At 38.8% G+C, this 12,861-nt stretch overlaps 1 long non-coding RNA gene across 1 annotated transcript; it reads right to left on the reverse strand.

Moving 5' to 3' along the window:
• Positions 1 to 2,744: 2,744 nt before the first annotated feature.
• LOC143742024 (uncharacterized) lies at positions 2,745 to 5,982 on the reverse strand. The gene is made up of 2 exons (XR_013205323.1): positions 5,205 to 5,982; positions 2,745 to 5,064 (listed from the first exon to the last, which is right to left on the reverse strand). It is a non-coding gene; the product is annotated as an uncharacterized LOC143742024 (long non-coding RNA).
• Between the last annotated feature and the right edge of the window lie 6,879 nt (positions 5,983 to 12,861).

A 12,861-nucleotide genomic window follows, 5' to 3' on the forward strand; every position in this document is an offset into this window, starting at 1 on the left:
AGTAAGTGTGTGTGTGTGTGTGTGTTTGTCAATGGCTACTAAATAAGAATGTAAAGAAACGCAGTCGTCCAGTAAACGCCCAGTTTCCAGTGTTGGAGCTCCCGGAGCTGCAGTATTTCAAACATCACCCAGTGATGGCTTCGTAGTGCGGACCGGACTGCACCTGCTGCCACGCATATTATAGCATATACGCACTTTTATGCAAGAAGACGCACGAGAGAATTTGCGTTCACGCGAACTAATTTGCGGCTTCTTCATATGATGAATGCCACATTTGCCGCAAACTCATGGCTGCTGAAATGTGTGGATTGTTATGAAGAACAGCTCATAAAGTAAGTGTGTAGGCTACATTAATTCCTTAGGCTAATGGAAACGTATATGCATGCTCAGGAAAAAGCAACGGGTCTCTCGTTGCTAAGAGGGGGTATTCTGTTGATGTGCCACATTTAAGGCTCTTAAACTCTACCATCCCTTGTCAACGTCCGCATTCCGGTCTCTGTTGCGCAGATTGAAATCCAAAGTTGTGGGCGAACTATATATATATATATTTTTTCCTTTATCCGAGATGTAATCCTGTAGGGATGGTGTCTTGTTTAAAACCTCTAGCCCGAGCACTTCTGTTAAAGAACAACATTGCGCACCCTATAAGTGCGCAGTTGACGTAGCCTATGTCAGCAACCGAATAAAACCTAGCTATATCTGAATAGGCTACAGCCGACTCCAGCCTTTAATTTGGACAATTTACTGAATATATTGAGGTGTATAGCTTCCAGAAACGCGAGAGGGACCATAAGAGATCTGTAGCAGTAAGCCTCGTGCACTTTCAGAAGTTGCGCTGTTATTTCAGGACCATCGTCATCATCATCATCATTAGCCTACACAAGATAAAGCGGAACAGGCGCTTCGGCGATATGAAGCAAAACTTCGCAGAAAAAGGGAGCCGGCTCGAAGCCTCTCATGAACACGTAAGACTTTGGGGATTCTTAATTAGTTTGAATGTTATTTAATATGTTTACGTATGTATTTGTTATATAGCTGCGCCTATAGGAATTTACAGGTAATAGGCTATAGGCTATTGTTTTGGCAATAACATGGGTTTGCTGCGTCACTAAAGGAATAAATACACATTACGTTGTGTTGTGCTTCTGACATATAGCATTAAAGTAAGTATAAAACTAATTTATTTGATGTTTAAAAACTATAAGCGAGCGATGTGATGAACCCATTTTAGAGTGTTCGGACAGAGCGCAGGTCCAAAACCTCGCGCTTATTTTAGATACGTAGAGCGAATTCTAACCATGACGCGCGAATATAGGCTACTCTATAAACAGACGACAGTGTGGATCAATATTTGATACAATTAGATCTCAGATATCCGACGGATAATGTTAAGCTATTCATCCGCGATAACGTGCGACGCCACTACCTCGTTGTCGTATTGGAAGGAAAAACAACCCGAGCACTTGACAACAATCTGAGCGTGCGCGCTCACTGCCAAGTCGAGAACGGGCAACATGTAGGTTGAGCCAGCCCGTGGGGTGCGTCGAATAGAGAAGCGCTGCAAACGTGCGTGAAATATGTGCTGAGTTCGGAATCGCATACTAGAATAGCCTAACTGTGAATACTCGTAATACCTTAGTATGCTAGTATGTGGTTCCGAACTCAGCAATGGTTTTGATTTATTGGTAGTGACGTAAACGGTGTGTCACAAAGTAGGTCGCTAAGCAACCACGCAAGTAAAGGGCGAGGAGGATTAACGTTGACAAGTGACGGTTGCGCAAATTATGATCACTCATCTCAAATTCGGTAATGTACTATAAATAATGGGCCATTTTTTAAAATAACATATTCGAGGGCATAACGTGTAGTAGCCTAAGGCTTAATACTTTGGCGATTTATTATGAAGGATTAACGTTACTAAACTGTAAAAATAGTTTTGCTGCTAAGTAACAGTTAGGCTATAGTCAAATTGGGTGTTTAAATCATTTCAACTTAAATTACATTAAACTGACTATATAATACCTAACTGACTAAATACCTCTAGAACGGTTTATTTCAATGTTACATAGTCACTTGGCACAGACATTTTGAAATCTACCATCTTTGGTTATGGACACTCATTCTGCTGCCAATCACCTGAGTTAAAACCTGAGTTAACATTAGCATGTGACTAATGACTCATGAGGAAAATTATGTAATGACAAAGCTGATTGGCTGATGAGAGCACAATACACATGCATAGTCCCAAGCTTTAACCCTTAAACAGGCAGGAGTGAAAAATGCTAAGCAAAAAATAATTTCATGTCATTTTTTATATCATCTGGACTTAAATAAAACATATCCAAAATAATTTTTTTAATTTTTTTATATATTTTGGATTTTATGAGTTGTGTCTCCTGAGACACGTTGCCTGATTAGGGTATAAAAAAAGGACCAATGTTAACTGTTACTGTCACTGCATGTTTAAAACAACTATATCCCATACTTGACCTGATCTAATGTTGAGAAATGATATATCATTCGAAAGCTTACGAACTCAAGATTCAGCCTGTGGAACCCGTTTTGAGGTGTTGGACGTTGCGTTACCATAGATACGGTACTCTAAATTCTTTTATCGGGCTCCTCCCCTTTTGGGCATCATCATGTTTCATAATTAATTTGAGATCAAAACCTTTTCTAATCTTAACAAAACACATGTTGTCAGAAAGGTCTGAGTCTCAAGGTTCCATATTTTGTGACAGAAGTGATATTTGGACAGAAATTTATTAATTTTGTTATGGCAGAATGCATACAATTAAATTCAATGGAATATAAGTCACCCGGTGGCTATTTTTAGTATTATGCCTAAACAAAATCTTCAATTTTTGTGACATCAACTTCAAATTTGGAAAAAAACTTGGTTAGATATATGGCTTTGATTTTATAGTAATTTTATAGTAAAAAATATTTAGTAAAATACATATTTTATAAAAAAAGAAAAAATATTAAGTACAGTATATTTGATTTAATGTAAGTTTAAACTTCCATAACTTTTTCATACTTTCATTTTTTTGAAGTGATTTCACTTCAACAATAATCTGCTGACTGTTTTCTTAGGTCTATATTCCAAAGCATTCTTGAATTACAATCATTTAAGTTTGAATAGTGCATTTTAAATAGAGCTAGTTTAATCCCTTTTTTATACCCTAAACAGGCAACATGTCTCAGGAGTTACATACATTTCAAAACGTGCTAAATAACAACATGAACAACATATTACTTAATTTTCTCCTTCACCACCTTAAGACAGTGTTCACAATTAATGTTAGCAGTATTCTTTTTTTTTCAGAAGAAAAGTAAGTTTAATATATATTTACTTTTCTCAAAATCTGAATGTTCTCCACCACTGGCAGCCATGTTGGATTTAGGTCAGGCTGACTAATTGATCACAAAAAATTTGAAGCAAATTATGTGACCAGCATACTCAAGACAGACCAGGCTGTCATAAGTGATAAAATGATTTGATGAACAAATCGTTCTTATACCCCAAAAAAGACAATAAAAACAATGTATCTCGTGAGTCACGTTGCCTGTTTTAGGGTTAAAGGAATAGTTCACCCAAAAATGAAAATTCTGTCAGTATTTACTCACCCTCATGTTTTTCCAACCCCGTAAGACCTTTGTTCATCTTCAGGACACGAATTAAGATATTTTTGATGAAATCTGAGAGCTGGATCACTCCTCCATACTCCTCCATAGGCTTCTTCAGGGATTGAAACTTGCCAGCCCCGAAACGTCATTAAAGACATCGTTAAAATAGTCCAAGTGACTACTGTGGCTCAGTTTTAAGTTTATAAAGCGACAAGAATACTTTTTGTGCGCAAAAACAAACAAAAATAACGACTTTATTTCAACTATTAATCTCCTTCTCTGTTGGCCTCTAGTCAGTTAACGTAGTCTGATAGCGTTAAAAAATTAAAATTACAACATTATTTACTCATCCCCATGTAGTTCCTTTCGTAAGACTTTCATCTTTTCGAACACAAATGAAGATATTTTAATTAAATCTGACAGATTTCTGTCCCTCCATTGGAAGCTATGCAACTACCAAATTTGACGCTTCAAAAAGTTCATAAAGAGATTGTAAAATAAATCCATATGAATCGGGCAGTTTAGTTCAAATTTTCTGAAGAGACTCGATCACTTTATATGATGAACAGATTTGTAGGCTTTTATTCACATAAACATTCATCAGCGACCATAAACAGAAGCTCAACTGTACTTGCTTTGAAGCACGAGAACAAACCTCATTGGTACTTGCTGAAGCTCAAACACACTGCGCAACATGAGAATGTACCTTATCAAGTGATGAAAACATAGGCCTATATAGTGACTTTCATTCCGAAGATTAACGTCTGAGGGTGAGTTATTAATGGCAAAATTTGCATTTTTGAGTGAACTCACCCTTCAAGTCAATGAGGGTTACAGCTGAAACAAGAACATATTTACTTTTTTGTTTACCAGGTCATAGCCTGGTCACCCCATACTTAAGTGATCTAAAACAACACAAATGTTTGTTAATGTCAATGTACTTGATCACAACTACCACCGAAACTCCATCTGTGCCTTGCGTGTCCCTTAAATAGCAGAGTAAGCCAAACGGCTGGCTCCGTTCCAACTTATGTTGGCTTGGAAACTTTTTGGCTGTGTGTCAAGTCACTTGACTTGACGCCCCTTGAATTACAAGTCACTTATGCAATAAGTGACAGAATTTTTAGGGCTTTCCTGATTGTTTTGTACTTTGTAAACATTCCCCGAAAAGGATGGTATTTATGAGACTGGCTTGTCTTTGTGAATGGGAAAAACCGACTTGAGGTCATGTTGTTCTGGGTAGACTTAAGTGGATCAGTGTGCTGTAAGGAGTTATTTCCACTCTGGGGTGAATTAACAAGGCACATTTACTCACCACTGCATGGAGGAAAACAATAAGATTAACATTGCAGTGAAATTGAACCAGGAGCTGCTGACGCATGGGTGAGGTTTGGTGCTGATGTTTGTGTATGCACATCAATGTGTGTTCCCGCTCTGTGAAAACAAACAGACATCATGAAGTGCGTCATCAGCTATGATGTACCAGGCTTATTGATAGAAATGCAGATCACAAGAGCTCCAGAGCCTTCTCTAGAAGTTAATTTTGGTCTAATTTTGTCTATTACCTTACATACCTCATCCAAGCGTGTTGGTGAAACTTCCAAGCAAAATCCTCACGCAGTTTCAGCTCAGATAAAATCATTTTTAAGCCCAGACAGTCTGACGTTCAACAGCTTCCTCTTTTGATGAGTCAACTATGGCACGCCAGCTAATGCAAACATTTTACTGGAAACCCAAGATTAAATGTACGCTTCTAGAGAACAGTTCAGAAACAACAGCATGTGTGTTTCATTTCCTGATGAAAATGGCACAATTTAAATGCGCGGTTGCGGTGTGTTTGTCAAAGTGTTAATGTGTGTTTTATTTGAAGCATCTGCGTATGTCAGGTTGTTACAGTTTAAATTAGCATGTAGTCATGATGTTAAAAGGTGTTCGAGTTCTTGATTAGGGGTTTGTTTTGGTTCATATGAGTGTGTGTGATTCATGCTCAGCTGTGCAACCTGCGTTTCCGCTGTGGGGTGTGTGTGGTCATGATGTACTGCTCCCATGTGACTGCGTGTGTTTACATCCGACGGTGGACGGGAGGGGAAGTGAGCGATGACGCAGGAGCAGCAGTACAGAAGCAGAAACAGCCGCCATTACCCTGAGTAAAAAAAGGGACAGAATGAGTGAAGAAAAGGAGACTAACAAGACTTCAGAGAGGATATATGGTAGTAGAGTTGTAGAGAAAGCAAGAGAAGTGAAAAATATGGGACAACAGAGAACCTTATCTGCGTTCTGATTGAGAGTCCCTACACAGTGTTCACTGCTCCCTATTCTCTGAGCAGGGGATATCTGTTTAAGTGTACTTCACTTGGCAAAATGCATTCATTCTGAACACTGCAATGTCATCGTTCCAAACCTGTAAGACTTTCTTTCATCTTCGAAACAAATTAAGATATTTTAATGAAATCTGAGAGATTTCTGTCCCACAGCTACTGCTTTGTCGCTTCAAAAAGTTCATAAAGAGATTGTAAAAAAAATCTGAGGTGACACCATCACTTTATACGATGAACAGATTTAATTTAGGCTTTTATTCACATATAGGCTAAACAGTCATCAACGCACATGGTATACGTAAGCTCAAGCATGTTTGACGTTCGTGAACCAATGAGGTTCATTCTCGTGTCTTACACAGACATTTGAGCGTCCGCAAGAATTAATGATGTTTGCTGCTTTACACGCAAAGGGGTGTTGTGTGGACTGTAAAGGGAAAGAAATCTGATCATTCCCCAGATTGGAATCTTACTTAAGATGGCAGAATACCCTATCCAGTCCACTTCGCAGGGCACTCGAATAGTGGCCCTCAGAAAGTAGGATTGTACACCCCTGACATTAGGAAACATTGAGAACTTGATTCTTCAGCCTCCTTAAAAGTGGTTGGTGGAGGTGCGTCAAGAGAAGGGTAGTCTTTCAGAATCCACTTTTCATGATCAAATAAATTCCAATGAATAACAAAAAAAAATTAAGCTGCTTTACTTGGAAAATAGGTCACACAGTGAAAACAAAACGTGTTTTGAAGGCCATTTCATTTTGACTTTGAAGTTCATCTCTAGTTTGTAGCTCTCAAACTTTTTCACCCAGTAGCCAACAAATCATTCTTCTTTCATCATTCCTTGCTGGTTTCAAGCATGCTAAGACGTTCTTGTAACCCACAGCCATTTATGAAATTCAAAGCACTAAATACCCCTTTGTGTTCAAGAAAAACTCTGGTACTTATGGTTTAAAAGCCTTTATTCAAACCTTGGCTTTGTGAGAGATCCTTCCTCTCTTCCCAGGGCTTCTCAGGTTGGCAGGGAGAGTGCGGCGATGTCCGATATTTGTGTCCCGAGTTCCCGGTTCCCAAAGTGCTGAATGGGAGAGGAATGCGCCCGGGCAAGCAAAGCTGGCACGACCCCTGCCCGAGCCCTCCGCTGCCTAATGTGAACTCATATCTTACTCGGGATGCCACTGACAAAGAGAAACTCTCCACGGGCACTGTGTTCCACCCTACTCTAAACCTCATCTATCAAGAGTGAGGTCTGAGTGTGTTTGTGTGTGAGAGAGTTGGAGAGTTACTGTGGCTTGGCTTTCAAAGTGACCAGCATAAAGAGGATACATTTTCACAGAGTAATGACACAAGCTTGACTTGGCAGCGGTCGGCAAAAATGCTTTGATTCCACTGCTCCGGAGAGCACAACGCGTTCCTTATGCAGATCCCTTAGCCGAGGAAGCGGTTTGGTCAACGTAACGCAGTAAACTTTCACAGGAAATGTTAAAAACCCTACAGGCAAGAAGGCCAGACTAGCATATTTGCGTCACAGTCCACCAAGGTCAGCTTCTTTTCTTAATTTAGCCATTTCGTCAATGGAAGAAACAATGTGAGCAAGTGATTCCAAGTCAAATTACTTCCTTTAACCATTTAGCCAACATTTCTATTGAGAATTGTAATGCATAATAATGAGTCATTTTCGCTGGACTGTTTCTTTTGGACAGAACCGAAATGATTCCGGTAAATTCTGAAAATAATTGTTCAGTTGCAGACAGTCCCTTTACAGACTTTCCTTTTTTTCTGGTGGTGAGTGGAGATTGTTGTTGTAGAAACTTCCTTGGCGGTACAGTATCAACTTGTTTTCCAACTAATAAAAGGACTCAGGCTAGTTTGTTAGTTTGTCTAGTTGGAACCAAGGCCTTTTGGGGCCTTTAGTGAAAATCAGGTAAATTCCACTGGGTCATTCCAGCCAGAGGAAAACTACCCTCATTCCATATTTAAAAACCATCCATTCTCTTTTTGTCATCTGCATGCATTGATGCAAAGTAAACAAGCCAAAGGAGTGAAACCATACAAACAATTCCAATAAAGTCTATTGTACATAGCTAGTATTTTTCCCCTCTAGAAGAGCATCATTTTTAAAAAGCTTGAGTGTTTCCTTCTCATTGCCTTTAGCACTTGCATTTCTAACTATATCATTGGGACTTTTTTCCATAACCAGTAAAAATGCTTTCAGTCAGGATAAATAGCATAAACTGCTGACTCATGCCATAAGCTAACAACAGAAAATGTAGATAGTTGCATTTCTGAGCAGGTTTGCTGAACTCTGCTTGACCCTGTTTGGAAAGGAAATGCACAAATGAGCAGCTCAGCTAGTTTTTTATTTATTTATTTTTATCACTCAATTTATTTTGTGGTTGTGAGAGTTTATATTAAGATATTGCAAATGTGATTGGATAGAGTAATTTTTGTAGGACTACAATAGGCCTGTATATTCGGTCTAATTTCTGTACATGATTTTTCATTTATAGGGCTAATTGTTTGATACATCGAGTAAATTAATGTATGCGTATACAATATCACATTATGTTGTTTGCATAGATAATCTGTCTTCAATTCCAAATCTGGATATCTAAAACAAATGAAAAAAAAAACACTTTGTCTGGACATCTGTTGGTGAATGCTTATGCAACATTTGGTAAAGTGTGATTTTTTATGACGTGTTAAGTGCTTGCATAATTAAACATTACACATGAGGATGATGGAATTATTACCTTAAAGGTAGTTCTGTTGAGGGCTTGTTTTTAAAAGGAGTGGTTGAAAGGAAGAGGTAGAGTGCTAAAAGTTTTATGTGTGAATGTCTCAGGTCACATTTCACCCCAAAATCAATGGAAAAAGTATATAAAGTTATAAAGTTAAATTATATTTTGCATACTAAATAATATTTTTGTGTTGTATGACATTATGCTCATGATAATTAAGCTCATTTTGGTCCCAAATTCCTGTGTACATGGTGCCCTACGTTTGCATTTGTTTATTATTTCTCAATGGAGATTCTTATTATTGTAAAAATAATTTATATAGACTGTACAATATAACTTCTTAACGTTTCATAAGATTCACCTTTATGCACAATCATCCAATCCATCTAAATGCTGACATCTGGGTCCATGTTTTCAATTCTGTTCCTCTATCTTTCTTCTCCTGTGCACTTGAATGGCATATAAAATGGGATATAATATTATGCGATAAAAAATAGACTTCGCATGGCTGCCGTATTTTGGCCAGATTACTGATTTCCCCTTATGAATTGCTGAAGAAAAACAGAAAGGAGAACTGAGGTCAGCCAAATGCAGCTCCTTTGCTAATAGCCAGAAGCATGTATTGATAGTCTGAGCTAATCTTAGGAAAATGACAGATTGTAGTCTTGTGAGGTCAATAAAGTATAGCACACTATAAACAGTTACTCTGCTCTCAAAGTGATATCTCAATAGGCTATACATTTATTTCCCTTTTCCCATTAGCATTGCTTTGGCTTGCTTTTGTCAAACAAACCTAAACCCATCTCTGATTGTTATTTGCTGTACAAGGGTTTGAATTCTCTCTTTTTTTCACCATGTCAGATTGTCTAGTATCCACCATATGGTGGTGAAACATCAGCTAAAAGAAATAAGTCTTAGGGCACCATCGGCCAAAGGGTAGTTCATCATTACCAGGCAGTATCAGAACAGATTCTATTACTCCATTACAGCTGCCTCCATCTAGTGGCTACTTTTCCTGCATTCTCAAAAACAAATAATTGTGACCACAGACCCTAGATCAGGCTTTACATGCTCAGATAACGATAAGCAGAAATAATTCTGGTCAGGAATCAGTTCTCGCCAGCATAAAGGAAGTTGAATCAGGGCCAATGAAGAGGCCGTAGCCTCTCGTCAAGCTATAAGGCTTCCAGATCTTTCTTTAGCGTGGGTAGAAGGCCTTTGACACCTCACCAGACATGTAGGCAGATGCTTGGCATACATGCCAGGAAGTCCTCACTATGCCAGTGCCACGTCACTGTACATACACATACATGCGCAGTGTGTCAAACATACTCCCACGCTAACACATAACAAATGCAAACATTTCTCTCCACAAACAGTGAGAGCGTACACACAAGCACCCACGCGCCAACCTAGCAAAAGAGGACAGACGCCCACATGCAGACGCTCACAAATATGGCTACACAGAGAAGCCACTATAATGTGGTCTAACTTTTCCTGATAACGGTATCTATTTCTCTTTTCCATATTTATTCTATTTAATTATTAGCAGTGCTTGGCAAACATCTCTATTTCTATTGCTTCCATGTATTACTATATAATATAACTGTAATATTAAGTATATTAACATCCACATCAACAGACAATAGCATTCTGTTTATTATAATGGTGCGCTGCAGTATCGTCTGCCACTTTAAATGCTCGAGCTCTTTAAAATTGGTTGATTCTGATTGGCCCTCAATGTTTTTATTATTCATCACCTGGAAAAAGAAAAGTTTTTGAATGTGATTCCAATGATATTGGCCCTCTGTTTCGTTTCATTGTTATAGCTGTGCTGTGGACTTCCCTATTCTCATTGAATTATTGTTATTGTGTGCTACATTTTTTGTGAAATAATTTGACTAATTGTGTTTAGTGGATGATAAAATAGGTGAAAACAAGTTGCACCAGAGCAATATCTACGGTCCAACAGAAATATCATAAAGCTCTTTTGACTTGAACCAATAAGCAACACCATAGCAACCCCCCATGACACCCTAGCAATGACATAGCAACTTGCTAACAACCAATCAGGGGTGTGTTTCCAATAAGCATGGTAAACCTAGATCATAGAAACAATTGGCACCAATTGTGATTATGATCTACTAAATATGCTTTTGGGAAGCTCAGCCCATAGATATAGGCTACGCATAGATAGCTCATTAGCAGCGGTTTCTATGGGCCGCTTTACAGACCAATTGACCCTTCGCTAAGCCACGCCCGAAAACCGCCACTGGCCAATCATGTCTTAGCAACCGTAACTAGGCGCGGGAGGTCTGGCAAGCTTTCGAGCGAGGGACACATGTCGAAGCGTTGTGCGTATGGATTGTGCAAATCTGATACCCGGTATCCTAAAAGTTTGGAATTTTTTTCCTGCCCGAAAATCTAAAAGCCAAAGGGAGAAATGATGTACGTGGATCCAGCAGTGTGGGAGAGCCCATTCACATCTACATGTCGACAGGATTAACAAAAACACCTATTGCTTGGAAGTTGGAAATAATGACGGTTCTTTCTTCGTAATGTAATGCATATATTTTAACGTAAAATAAGACGATTAAAGACAAGACGGAGGCTCACTGACATACTTAAAAACATTTTTTAAACTTTTTTTAATCGATGGCCTACTACCCCTGACTGAGTAACTTTAACCCAATCCGTGTTAGTGTTATTCCACAAGATATATGGATAAACTGTTTGATTTATAATTATTAGATTATTTTCACATTTCACTTATCCTGCTGTGCACGAACATAGCTGTTCCTCGATTTGTGTGTTTCCCCTTTGAATGGCGCTGCTTGCACTGGGACTATAGGCTTTAGCTTCAATTTTTATGAAATTATTCGCTAATCGGTTGCATATTATGTCGTGGATATATCCTTCGAATGCATACTGTAGTCCCTTTTGTCTTTCTCTCTCAGATATTTCACATGTTCGCCAAAAATTACTAATTATCTCATTGGGAATGTCTGACACCGGTGCATACACACTGTAATAGACGTGCCAGGCGTGAAAGCTTGACAGGCGTAGCAACAGTAACTAGGGAGGGCGGGGCTTAGCGAAGGGTCAATTCTATACCAACCATCCAGAACACCTTGGCAATGGCATCACAATTTGCAAACAATCAATCAGAATGCATTAGCAACACTATAGCACCCACAACACCTTAGCAATAAGATAAATGGCAAACAACCAATCAGGGCTGTTTCTGAAAAGGCACAAATGATCTTTACAATCTATAGGCCAACTATGCTTTTGGGAATTGCAGCCTAGAACATATTAGCAACACCCTAGCAACCACATAACATTTTATCAAACAATCAGAATATATTAGCAACACAGTGGTAACCGCCCAAAACACCCTACACTCTCTCAAAAAAAAGGTACAAAAGCGGTCACTGGGACAGTACCCTTCAAAAGGGTTCTAATATGTACCATTTAGGTACTAATATGTACACTTTTGGTACTAATATACTTTGAGGGACTAATATGCATTCTTTAGGTACAAATGTGTACCTTTTGAAAAGGTACCGCCACCGTGACAGCTTTTGTACCTTTTTTTCTGAGAGTGTAGCAACGACATAACTTGCTAAGAAGATAAGAACATGTTAGGAACTGTATAGCAACTCCTTGTTGCAATGTGTGTTTGTTATCCTGCTCTTCTCATCTATTACAGTTAACACCTCATGTTGTGGTTTATGTGCATGTGTTCACTGTTTAAATGCAGGAAGTTATTTTTAAGTGTGTTCTGGTGTTGACACGGTCCGGTGGCTCTTTCGCTCTCTTTGCAGCTGCCGCCTCAGGCAAACACACCAAGAAAGTGATGGATAAAGAAACAGTTGAACTGGGATAGCTTGGTTTTGATAACATGTACGGATTGGTTAGTAGAGAGATCATGTGACAGTTTCGAGCTGATGAGCAAAGTCTCAGCCTATAGGCTTTTCTGTCTCTGTTCTGCTGGGTGTATATGTACGTTATGTAACCATCTGTCTCATAGCTTTAGCATCACACACTATGGAGGTTGTTTTTCTGAAGGCAGTGCAGTTCAAGGACTCCAATCACTCCAGTTAAAGTGAGTTTTCAGAATAAAAATGTAAATCAGATCGTACTGGAATGCTCCTGAAATGTGTACGTAATATCACC

This window comes from Siphateles boraxobius, unplaced genomic scaffold (assembly GCF_051911475.1).
Source record: "Siphateles boraxobius isolate OS27281-9 unplaced genomic scaffold, OSU_SipBor_1 19, whole genome shotgun sequence".
Classification (NCBI taxonomy): Eukaryota; Metazoa; Chordata; class Actinopteri; order Cypriniformes; family Leuciscidae; genus Siphateles; species Siphateles boraxobius.